This window comes from Mobula hypostoma, chromosome 3 (assembly GCF_963921235.1).
Source record: "Mobula hypostoma chromosome 3, sMobHyp1.1, whole genome shotgun sequence".
NCBI lineage: Eukaryota > Metazoa > Chordata > Chondrichthyes > Myliobatiformes > Myliobatidae > Mobula > Mobula hypostoma.
This window is the reverse complement of record NC_086099.1, coordinates 133,150,101-133,161,958: the sequence shown is the minus strand read 5'-3', so window position 1 is coordinate 133,161,958 and position 11,858 is coordinate 133,150,101. Positions and strand designations below refer to the sequence as shown.

The 11,858-nt window shown below is 39.6% G+C and overlaps 1 pseudogene; it reads right to left on the bottom strand.

The window, feature by feature from the left end:
* Positions 1-3,846: 3,846 nt before the first annotated feature.
* LOC134343743 (uncharacterized) overlaps positions 3,847-11,858 on the bottom strand; it is a 49,981-nt pseudogene continuing 41,969 nt past the window's right edge.

Sequence of the window (11,858 nt, the reverse complement as noted above, 5' to 3'; positions counted from 1 at the left end):
GTCTTCGGGCTATTCTGTAAATTGGCTTCAGTGTTTGACTCTGCCATATTTCTTATTACCCAACTTCAGTGGCCAAGGTGTAATAAGTCATAAAAACATGAAAACAGACCATGAAACTCTCCAATTCAGCACTGACCATTAAACACGCATTTTACTAAATCCTAATACCCTATTCCCCCAACAATTTCAACAGCTCCTCACTTTCTGCTGAACACCGACACATTAAGGGAAATTTACAATAGTCAATTAACCTATTAAGCGCCACATCTTTGGGATGAGAGAGAAAAGCAGACAACCTGGAGGAAACACACAAGGTTACAGAGAGAATGTATACAGTTCACTCAGATGTCATTGGAAGTCATGAATGAATGTGAGTGACAGGAGAAGAAAGGCAACGTTTCATAAACTGAGTCAAAGGGCCATTCAGAGTACTACTGGAGCAATATATAGTTAGACTATTAATATTCACTCTGATATCAATTCCAAGACAGGTCAGGAGAGTACATAATCTATTTTGGCATTATTGATCCTGCTCAAGTTAATGATCAAGTTAATGATTAATTAATCAAGTTAATGCAGCAGTAAAAGCCAATTTTTTCCAGCTTCGTACTATTGCCAAAATCAAGCAGTTTCTCTCTTTCAAAGATCTCGTGAAAGTCATCCATGCCCTTATATCCTCCCGCTTGGACTACTCCAATTCCCTGTATACTGGGATTAGTCAGCTGTCCCTGTCCCGTCTGCAACTGGTCCAGAATGCAGCAGCCAGGCTCCTGACAGGTGCCCGGAAGAGGGACCATATTACGCCTATCCTGGCCTCCCTATACTGGCTGCCAGTACGGTTCAGAATTGATTTTAAGATTCTCCTGTTTGTTTATAAAGCCCTGAATGGCTGCACCCCCCCCCCCCCCACTTATATCACAGACCTTGTAACACCTTATTCTACTTCCAGGTCCCTCAAGTCGGCTGACTTGGGGTTCCTGGCTGTCCCATGATCTAAATTTAAGCTCAGGGTGACCGCGCCTTTGCTATTGTAACCCCTAGACTGTAAACAGCATTCCTCTCCCTATCAGATCTGTCCCCTCCATTGACTCTTTTAAATCCAGGCTCAAAACTTACTTTTATTCACTAGTGTTTGAATCCCCCTGATGTGGCTGATTTTTGGCCTGTGCCTAGGCCCTTGTGTTGTTTCCTTTGTGCCTATAAGCTGTTTGCATTGTTGGTTATTTCTGTGTTTCTTGTATTTTGCTCTGATCTGCACGGCACTTTGGTCAATGTGGGTTGTTTTTAAATGTGCTGTATAAATAAATTTGACTTGACTTGACCTGACTTGCTACCTATAGCTTGGCGATATTGAGCGTCAAGTCTCGATTGACTTAATTTCACTCTTGGCTATTTCAACATAATTTTTGCTTTCTACATATAGTACTTTACATTTGTTTGCAGTAAATTTGATTTGCTACCTTTAACTTTACCATCGTCTCTCATTTGGTAAATGTAGGTTTTCAGCATCCAATCTATTGCCATTAATTAAATAAAGCTGGCACCGTATAGAGTCATGGAGATTCTATTCAGTGGTTATCACCATCCTATTGTTTCTTCTCTCATCATTGCCAATTGTTCCTTAACATTCTGACATCTTCTCATCTTCAGGGGTTTAAACTTAGTGAAATATGTTACCTTTAGGACGTTATCAAATATGAAGTATTCAAGGTTTGCCAGGCATGAGGTTTACTGAGTGATGTATTTTAGAGTTTATTTTGTCTCAAACCATTGAAAACCAGGTTGTCTATATGGCATATCACATAGCGTGCATGATATGTACAAGACCTCTGAAAATGTGCATTGGTCTTCTGCACAAACCCCACTATTTTGATTCTGTTCCGTAACAATTTTCCTGCTTCAAGAGACTAAGTTAGATTCCAGTTAAATGGGCCATTGCTTAGTCAGGACATCCACTTATTTGTGAAAACTCTTAAAGAAACAAAACTAATCAAGAAAATAGCTGTGATTCCCTTCCTTTATTTGGGACACTATGCCGCTTAATTGGGACAGGAGACTGCAGCCGAACAGTTTGTAATGAATATCAGTCACCTGTGGCTCCTGCCTCTCCATTCACAGCCCCCACTTTGCCTGGTCATTCATTTCACTACAGAGTTGGGGACCCACCTGCTGGACCAGAGGAAACCCATGCCGACATTGAATGACCTTTTCCATGTACCCTCAAACAGTTACAGCGTTCAATGGGCTTCTCCCTCTTCTACAGCCATTTCATCTGAAGCTACAGACAAATTGCCGCTTCTCTCGCCTCTCTCACCAAGTCACTTACCTCACAAATAACCTGGTTTGCTGCCACAGACCACGCCTTTGAGCAACTCAAGATGCGCTTCACCACCACTCCCATTCTCCACCATCCACGGATCTCTTGCGGTAGATGTGGACACATCAGGTATGGGCTCCTCAGCCAGCTTTTTCCAGTAAGGAGAGGACAGGATGGCACGCCCTTGTGCCTTCTTCTCGCACAAGTTCAACCCCACCCAGTGCCATTATGGAGTAGGAGACAGGGAGATACTTGTCATCAAATGCGTCTTCAAAGAATGGATACATTGGCTGATGGGAAACATTGAACTCTTCCTGATTTGGACTGACCACCAGAACATCATATGCAGACAACAGACCCCCCAACTCAACCCACATCAGACTCACTGGGCAATATTCTTCAAACAATTCAACCCCACCATCTCCTACCGACCAGGTTCCAAGAATACAACGGCAGATGCTCTGTCACGACAGTTCAGCCCAACTGAAACGTAGACCAACAGTGAGCCCAGCATTCCATCCTCTCAAATCCTCACCCCAGTTGTCTGGGACCTTGAGAACCAGATCTGCCAGGCCCTACCACATGAGCCTGCTCTGGTCAACACACCAGACAACCACATGTATGTGCCAGCAGCCGTACGCTCTGACACGCTCCAGTGGGTCCGATCCCCACCCCTCCCTGGCCATCCAGGCACATGATGAATTCTGGGTTTTCTGGTTCTGGGGGCCCACAGTGATCGCAGACGTACATCAGTTGGTTGCTACCTGCCCTCAGTGTGCCAGTCCAATTCTCCAACCAGCTGCCCTCTGGGCTCCTGTAGCCCTCACCAGTCCCCCGATGCCTGAGGTCCCACATTGCCATGGATTTAATTACAGGATTGCCTGCTTCCAGTGAGGCCATGGTAATCATGATAATAGTGGACCATTTCTCCAAGGTGGCCCACTTCATTGCCCTCCTCAAGCTTCCGCCTGCTGTTCAGACAGCAGACCTGGTTCTCCAACATCTAGTTAACTTCCATGACTTCCCTTGGGACGTTGTGTCGGACTGGGCCCAGAATTCATCTCCTGCTCGTGATAAAACTTCTGCTTCATCCTCCACACCTCAATGAGTCTGTCCTATGGCTATCATCTGCAGACTAACCGTCAGTCAGAAAGAGTCAATCAGCAAGTGGAGAAGTTTCTGTGATGCTTAGCCACCTCTGTCCCTTCCAGATGGAAGACGGATCTGCTCTGGGCCGGTCTGTCCTACAATCTACACACCTCCTCTGCCACAGGTTGTCGCCCTTTGAAGAGCTTCATGGTTACTAACCCCTGTTGCTCCCCACGGAGGAGCCCACAATGGAGGTCCCTTCTGCCAGTGCGCTGGTTCACTGCAGCAGGGTGCTTGGAAGAGGGCACGGAGGGCCATCCTCACTGCCAACCATACCTATGTACTGCTGCCAGTTCAACCGGCATTGGCATCCAGCCAGATAACTCCAGCCTGGGGACCATGTCAATCTGTCCTGCTGAGATGTACCCCTGCACATTGACTCACACAAACTCTTGTTCCACTTCATTAGCCCCTTCAAGATCACCCATTGCATCAATCCAGCTGCCACCATCACTAAAACAAAAAGAAATCGTGATTGAGGCAATCAGGTGGATTGCACAAAGATTTAAATGGGAAGGTAAAGTTCTTTCATGTACTTCCAAAGTAACTCTCGCTGTTGTAAGACTATTTTGTGCATAGTGCATAGTGCTTGAAAGTGTAGCACTGCTATAAGATTTTGCTGAAAGTTTTTTTAAAATAAGCTCTAACCAGTTCATCTATCGTCTCTGCTTTGCATAGTGACCTTTACCCTCGCTTTTCCTAAAATCCAAAAACAGCCAATGTTGATGAAACATATAATGGCTCCTTTCCTGTGCAGTAAAGTCGGCTGTAAAGTCTGATAATTAAGGTAACCAAGGAGGCTGAGCCCAGCAGGCTAATGGTGCACCAAACACTTTTATAACTTCAAACGATATCAAAGTCACAGGAGTGGGCTCAGAGTTGAACTGGTTTGAATTAAGCTCACTTCCACACGCTCTGCCCAAAGAAAGCTCCAGACTTCTGGATTTCATTACAGCTAATTATCTTATCTTTTTCATCTCAGGCTTGACCCTAAGGCTGGTAGGCAGCTAGTCAGTATGTTTGTGTGGTTGTTTTAGAAAGCCTGTAGTCATTCAATGTCCCAAGGACCTGCTAAGTAAAACACTTACCCCCTGCCTCTGATAATTAAATATGATAATAATGCAAGTCCAAATAACCTTACTTACTCTTACCTTTAATTGTATTGTTTACCATGTAAAACATTCAAAATGGGTTATTTTCATGTTTTGTTCACACAGTTTGATGATGAAAGATGTATTGTTCAGATTGTGAACTTGATATTTACTTCCAATTTGAAAAATTTCTGATTATTGTACAGAAGAAAGGGTTGAATAATAAAGTCCTGAAGTTCACCCTGTCTTCCTCGCGGGAAGCAGGCACGTAAGTAGCAAAGACTGTGGATTTCTGCTTCTTACTACTTTCCCAATAACCTTCTGCTCACTGCCATTTTAAGTGTCGAGCTTTTGCTAGGGTAGTGGTGTCTGACTTAGGTAGGCAAGCATCTGATTAATATTCAAATAACAGACTCTGCTGATAATAGTTTGGGCCCCAGTGTGATTTGGTCTTTGGTACCTGGTACAACAGCCATCACTAAAACTTGTCAGTGAGTAATTTGGGACAAAATAAGCCAAGGAAATATTTAAATTTTTGAAGATTTTTTTTGCAAACTGGGATAATACATTGTCCCATAATAGCACCTCCTGTGACCTAGATTCCACCAGAACCTCCCTACCATGCTTGAATACAGACACGTCAACCTTATCTTGAAAGTTACCACTGTGCTGGGAATAATTTCCCTGAGTACCTGGCGGCAGCAGCATTTTGATGAACAAAATCCTGCTTACCGGGTTTGAGTGGCAGTTAGTTTTATAAGCAGTTAAAATGGTCCAATTGCAAGCTGATGCTACACTGAGTATTTCCTGTGTATTAAGGTCCATGCATGACCTAGCAAGCCGTGAATAAAATCAAGACTGTTAATGAACTAATTAAACTTTGACAAGATAGGAAAATCAATCTCATAAGCAAAATTGTTTCTCTAATGTCTAGTTTTGTTTGTTCAAATATATTAATATTGTCTGCAAAAATTGTGTTTTATTTGAAGCACTGGAAGTCTAAGAGGACAATAGACAGTGTAAGCCTTGAGGAAAGCATTTCATTCATCCATTACTCTTTAATTTAAATGGCAGAAAGTAGACAATTTCTTTGCAGAGTGGGAATTGGTACAGGTTTGTTTGTTGTAACTGAAGTTTATGTGAGTTGACATGGATGAGTACCAAGGATATTACTGGATAAATTGATGCTCAAGATGATAACAACGAAGATAAGACATCAGCAGCAGTGGGGTGAAGTAATTATGTAAATTAATATTGTAAATGAAAGCAGACAAGGGCATTCATTCATTCTTCCTCAGCTTGAAGGTATCCAGTTAAGTCAAACCTTTCCACAGGAATGGGATAAGCAGAATTAAGTGTTTGAACATTATTGCATTGCCTAGTAATTCTAAGTGCACAATTTATCCTTGGTCCCCAAAGTGCTAATCAGTGCCACCAATGTGCACATTGAAATGTTGATAAATTGGGATTGATCTTTACCTTTGCCACTTGTATGGTTATCTGGGTGGGAAGACTTCATAGCCTTTATAAAACACACTTTATTTTCACTCCATTGTGGTGGGTAATGTTGCTGGAAAAGATTTCCCAAATAGGCTAAAGTGGGAGTTTGGAGAAACTGAAGGAAGAGAAAGAGGTTCAAAGTTAAATTGATTTGCTAGGAAACTGTACACCAAAGGAACTTGGCACGAACAGCTAATGGGAGAATTTTTGGCAGAGTGAGAACTGGTTTGGACTAAGAGAAGTTTATGTGAGTTGACATCAATGAATGCCAAGGAAACTATTGAACAAATTGATGCTGGAGATGATGATAATGAAGATAAGAAGTCAGTAGTAGCAGGGCAAAGTAATTGAATAAGTGAGTAACGTAAGTAAATGAAGATAGCCCACAATGAGACTTAACAAGATTGAGTGTTGATGATATAAAGAGAGAATGCTGAAAATGAAATTTATGGATGTTATTTTTATCTGACTATATATTTATTTGTTTCTCTGTATTTGCATACATTGTCTTCTTTGCACATTGGTTGTTCATCAGTCTCTGTGTGTAACTTTTCTTTCATTCTATTGTATTTATTTCATTCACTGCAAATGCCTGCAAGGGAATGAATCTCAGGGTTGTATATGGTGATATAAGTGTACTTCGATAATAAGTTTACTTTGAACTTTGAACTTTGAAGTTCAGAAATCGTACACCACTCTCAAAAGAAAACCACTATATATCTTGGCTATCATTACACACCCTATCTCTATTAGATCACAATACTCCCTACGAAATACCACATCATCATTTATCCAAACCAATACTGGGCCACCATACACCCTCCCTCATATCGGATCATTATACATTCTGCCCAGTTACATATCAGTACAGACCTGCCCCAGAATCAGGACATTATACTTTCATCATGAATTATAATCTGCATATATTTTTCACTCAATATTAAGTTATTTACATCCTGCTCAATATTAAATCATTGTGGACTGTTCCCAATATCAAATCATTGTGAATCCTACCTAGATTAAAGTCAGTATGCACTTTGACCAGTATCCCATAAGTATAAATCGTAATAATGGATATTGTATGCCCTGATGAAAACCAGACCATATGAGATCTGTCCTGTTTTCAACATTATCTCCCTTACTTAATATTAAATCATAATGAATCCTTTTCAATATCTGATCTTTATATAAACTGTTCACTACCAGATCATTACATTATGTTCCATACTGGATTATATTGCAGCCTGAAAAACAGATTGGTTTTTCAATATCACTAGTACCAATATGAGGTATACCGTCTGGTATTGACGTTCAGAAATAATTATGACTCAGTACTTGTTAAAAAACTGGTTACAGTGTACTCAACAACCTCAGCGACTGTTAAAAACCAAACAAAAAATGAAGATGCCGAAGTCTGAGAATAAACAAAAATGCTGAAAACAGGAACTGTCAACTTTTGTTTTGCTTTTCAATAGCATACTGTCAAGTTTGACAGTACCATCGCTTTGAAATGAAACAAAAGTATAACATAGATGCTGACCCATTCTTGGGACTACAATATCTTTATAGATTTGAAAGTAATACTGCACAAGTGAAGAGTGCCTGCTCCTGTGCTGTACTGGAGTTACATCTGAAAATACATTATCATCATGTAAATAAAACAGCAATAATTATAGAGTCTTTGCATTACATATTGCCTTTAACATAACATCTCCACTCAAAATGAAAGGCAGATAATTCAAATAATGTTGTTCCTGTTTTTGACATTTTTTTTTGTTTACTCTTGTCTGCAGTTATAGTACATGTTCAAAATAAAACAGTGTTTATAAGATAATCTTGATTCACTTTGGATGAATTAAAGCTAGAATTCCCTTATAGAGTTTGTATTGCTCTAAAGCTGCAAGCACAAGCTTGTCTAAAATTCATCTAGTCTAACCTATTTTCAGATTACTGTCTGGCTTGTAATATACAGTAAATTTTGCAGCAAGCGGTGTTATCACACATCTTTCCCCCGCCCCTCCAACCCCCAGCCTTAACAGAGAGACTATTTCCTCTTATATATCAAATCCTTCAGGATGTTTCAGTGAAAGGATTTAGTTAGGAAAGCTACAGGAGCAAGGGAGTTTGCTCACTCAACTATACTTTTTAAAAATTTTCAGTGTCAAAGTTACCTTAATTTTCCAAATATTTGTTAGTATGAACCTAATTCATTATCCTCTCCACCAACAGATCCAACACTCTAACCCGCTCCACATCACTGCCATCCTCTTCACCACAAAAAAATCTTCAGTCATCACATTGTGGAAAACATTTCATGGAAAGTAAGTTAGTTTTTATGAGTTAAAATTTTAATTATCACTTCACACGACAGTTGAAAATACCTGATTCCAGCAGTTTGTGTTCAGTCCATGTATGGATTTGTTTGAATTTACATTTCACATTGCACTAAAAGCCATTGTATCGTTAGTTACGATGATGTTAGCATACAGAAATTGGAGTTAATTGCCTGAACATGGTTGAAGTTTTTCAAGGGAAGCTGTTTTTTTTATTCCTGGAACCAAGCTGACTTTTCCATTCTGGCATTTGTTAGCACTTATTTCATTACAAGTTCATCCACGAAGTTTGCACTTGGCATTTTGGCACCAGATCTGAAAATTTACTGAAGTTTTGCATTTTTCATTTTATTTCTTTTCAGCTCATTAAATGCATACTGTTGAGTAGCTGTTCCATTAATATTTTGCTTTTATTATTGAATACCTACATATTTCTGAACGGTTCTTCCCGCTAGTTTATTTATGCTTACCACGTCCTTGTCCATGTCCGTCTATTTTTTTTTGTTCCTTCCCTAAAGAAGTAGACAAGCTTATATATTCAGACCCCAAGAATTTCATTCTACATTGGAGATAACTGGTACATGAGATTCCATCACTGGACAAAGGAATGAAGTAACGGAATGGAAATATTATTCCTATTTCTGCATTTACAACTACAACTTCAATTGATACAGCACCTTTAACATAGCCAAGTCATTCTTAGGGACTTCTCAGTAGTTCTGTGACACAATGAGAGAGACTCACGTACTGGCACATTGAAAATATTATGATAGGTAATCAAAGATTTTGTCAAGGGGTAGATTTTAAGGAGTATTTTAAAGGGGAGTGATTAGTTGTAGACTCATACAGCACAGAAACAGGCTCTTCTGGTCACATATCAGCAGAATTTAGGATGTTTTAGGATGACTAAACAGTGAAACAAGGGAACACAATAGGAGTTTACTAGAATAATAGAGGAAGAACGATTTACATTTATATAGCAACTTGTACTGCCTCAGGATATTCTAAAGCAACTTTACAGTTAATACGGGCTGTTAGAGAGCCAAATCATAGCACAGAGCAAACTGCTTCAATGTTGCTGAGAGATGTGACCAGAAAAGTCCGATTTTATGACATTGATTAAGGGAGAATTTGGCCAGAACACTGGAAAGTTCTTTTATAAAATCAGATATTTTACATTTACATCACTATATGAATATTATGTTGAAGAGTCAGCTGAGGTTTTGTGCTCAAGTCTCTAAATTGTAATGAACCTATTCACTTCAAAGGCAAAGTCAATGTCAAATTTATTATCAAAGTACATACATGTTACTGTATACTATCTTAAGATTCATTTTCTTAAAGAAACACAACATAGTTCATGAGCAATTTATAATTTATAAATAAAGACTAACAAACAACAAATGTGCAAAAAAGACTAATTGTGCAAATAAAATAAATAATATTGAGAACATAAGTTGTAGGCTCCTTGAAAGTGAGTCTGTAGTCTGTCTATAGGCTGCTCAAAAGTTAGAGTCCCTGTATTAAATAAATAATGCAAAGATAAATTCCTGGCTTAGAACAAGAGTAACATAATAGCATACTGGCTTATTGCTGTCTAATCAGTCGCAATCATTAGCAAAATGAAGGAAGGCATCATCAACAATGCTGCCAGGCAACACTTATAGATTCATAGTTTATGTCAGACATGTGGTGTTTGGTTTGCACTACTTTTTAGAAAAATTTGTTATCATGCAGCTTGTGATGAAGATAATTTAACCTGTACTTCTTATCAGTTGAAGGCCAGCTATACCCCATTTCCAGAAAAGTTGGGATATTTTCCAAAATGCAATAAAAACAAAAATCTGTGATATGTGAATTTATGTGAACCTTTATTTAACTGACAAAAGTACAAAGAAAAGATTTTCAATAGTTTCACTGACCAAATTAATTGTATTTTGTAAATATACACAAATTTAGAATTTGATGGCTGCAACACACTCAACAAAAGTTGGGACAGAGTTAAAATAAGATTGAAAAGTGCACAGAATATTCAAGTAACACCGGTTTGGAAGAAACCACATTAAGCAGGCTAATTGGTAGTAGGTGAGGTATCATGACTGGGTATAAAAGTAGCATCCATCAAAGGCTCAGTCTTTGCAAGCAAGGATGGGTCGTGGCTCACCCCTTTGTGCCAAAATTCGTGAGAGAATTGTTAGTCAGTTCAAAAGGAACATTTCTCAACGCAAGATTGCAGAGAATTTAGGTCTTTCAACATCTACAGTACATAATATTGTGAAAAGATTCAGAGAATTCAGAGACATCTCAGTGCGTAAAGGGCAAGGTTGGAAACCACTGTTGAATGTGCGTGATCTTCAAGCTCTCAGGCGGCACTGCCTAAGAAATCGTCATGCTACTGTGACAATTGTAGCCACCTGGGCTCGGGAGTACTTCGGAAAACCATTGTCAATCAACACAGTCCGTCCCTGCATCCGGAAATGCAACTTAAAACTGCATTACGCAAGGAGGAAGCCATACATCAACTCTATGCAGAATCGCCGGCGAGTTCTCTGGGTCCGAGCTCATCTCAGATGGACCAAAAGACTGTGGAACCGTGTGCTGTGGTCAGATGAGTCCACATTTCAGGTAGTTTTTGGAAAAAACGGGCGTCGAGTTCTCCGTGCCAAAGATGAAAACGACCATCCAGCTTGTTATCAGCAAAAAGTGCAAAAGCCAGCATCTGTGATGGTATGGGGGTGCATCAGTGCCCACGGCATGGGCGAGTTGCATGTATGTGAAGGTACCATTGACTCTGAGGCGTATATTAGGATTTTAGAGAGACATGTGTTGCCATCAAGGCGACGTCTCTTCCCGGGACGTCCATACTTATTTTAGCAGGTCAATGCCAGACCACATTCTACACGGGCTACAACAGTGTGGCTTTGTAGACACGGAGTGCGTGTGCTTGACTGGCCTGCTGCCAGTCCAGATCTATCTCCTATTGAAAATGCATGGCGCATCATGAAGAGGAGAATCAGACAACTGAGACCACGGACTGTTGAGCAGCTGATGTCTTATATCAAGCAAGAATGGGCAAAATCTCCAATTGCAAATCTACTACAATTACTATCCTTAGTTCCAAAACGATTAAAAAGTGTTATTAAAAGGAAAGGTGATGTAACACATTGGTAAACATGCCTCTGTCCCAACTTTTGTTGAATGTATTGCAGCCATCAAATTCTAAATTTGTGTATGTTTACAAAATACAATTAAGTTGGTCAGTAGAACTATTGAAAATATTTTCTTTGTACTTTTGTCAGTTAAATAAAGGTTCACATGAATTAATATATCACAGATTTTTGTTTTTATTGCATTTTGGAAAATATCCCAACTTTTCTGGAAATGGAGTTTGTATATGGAACTTTGATGAGACAGTGTTTGTAGCACTCCAAGTGTTTTGGTCTTCATGCCCAAGGATGTATGTACTGT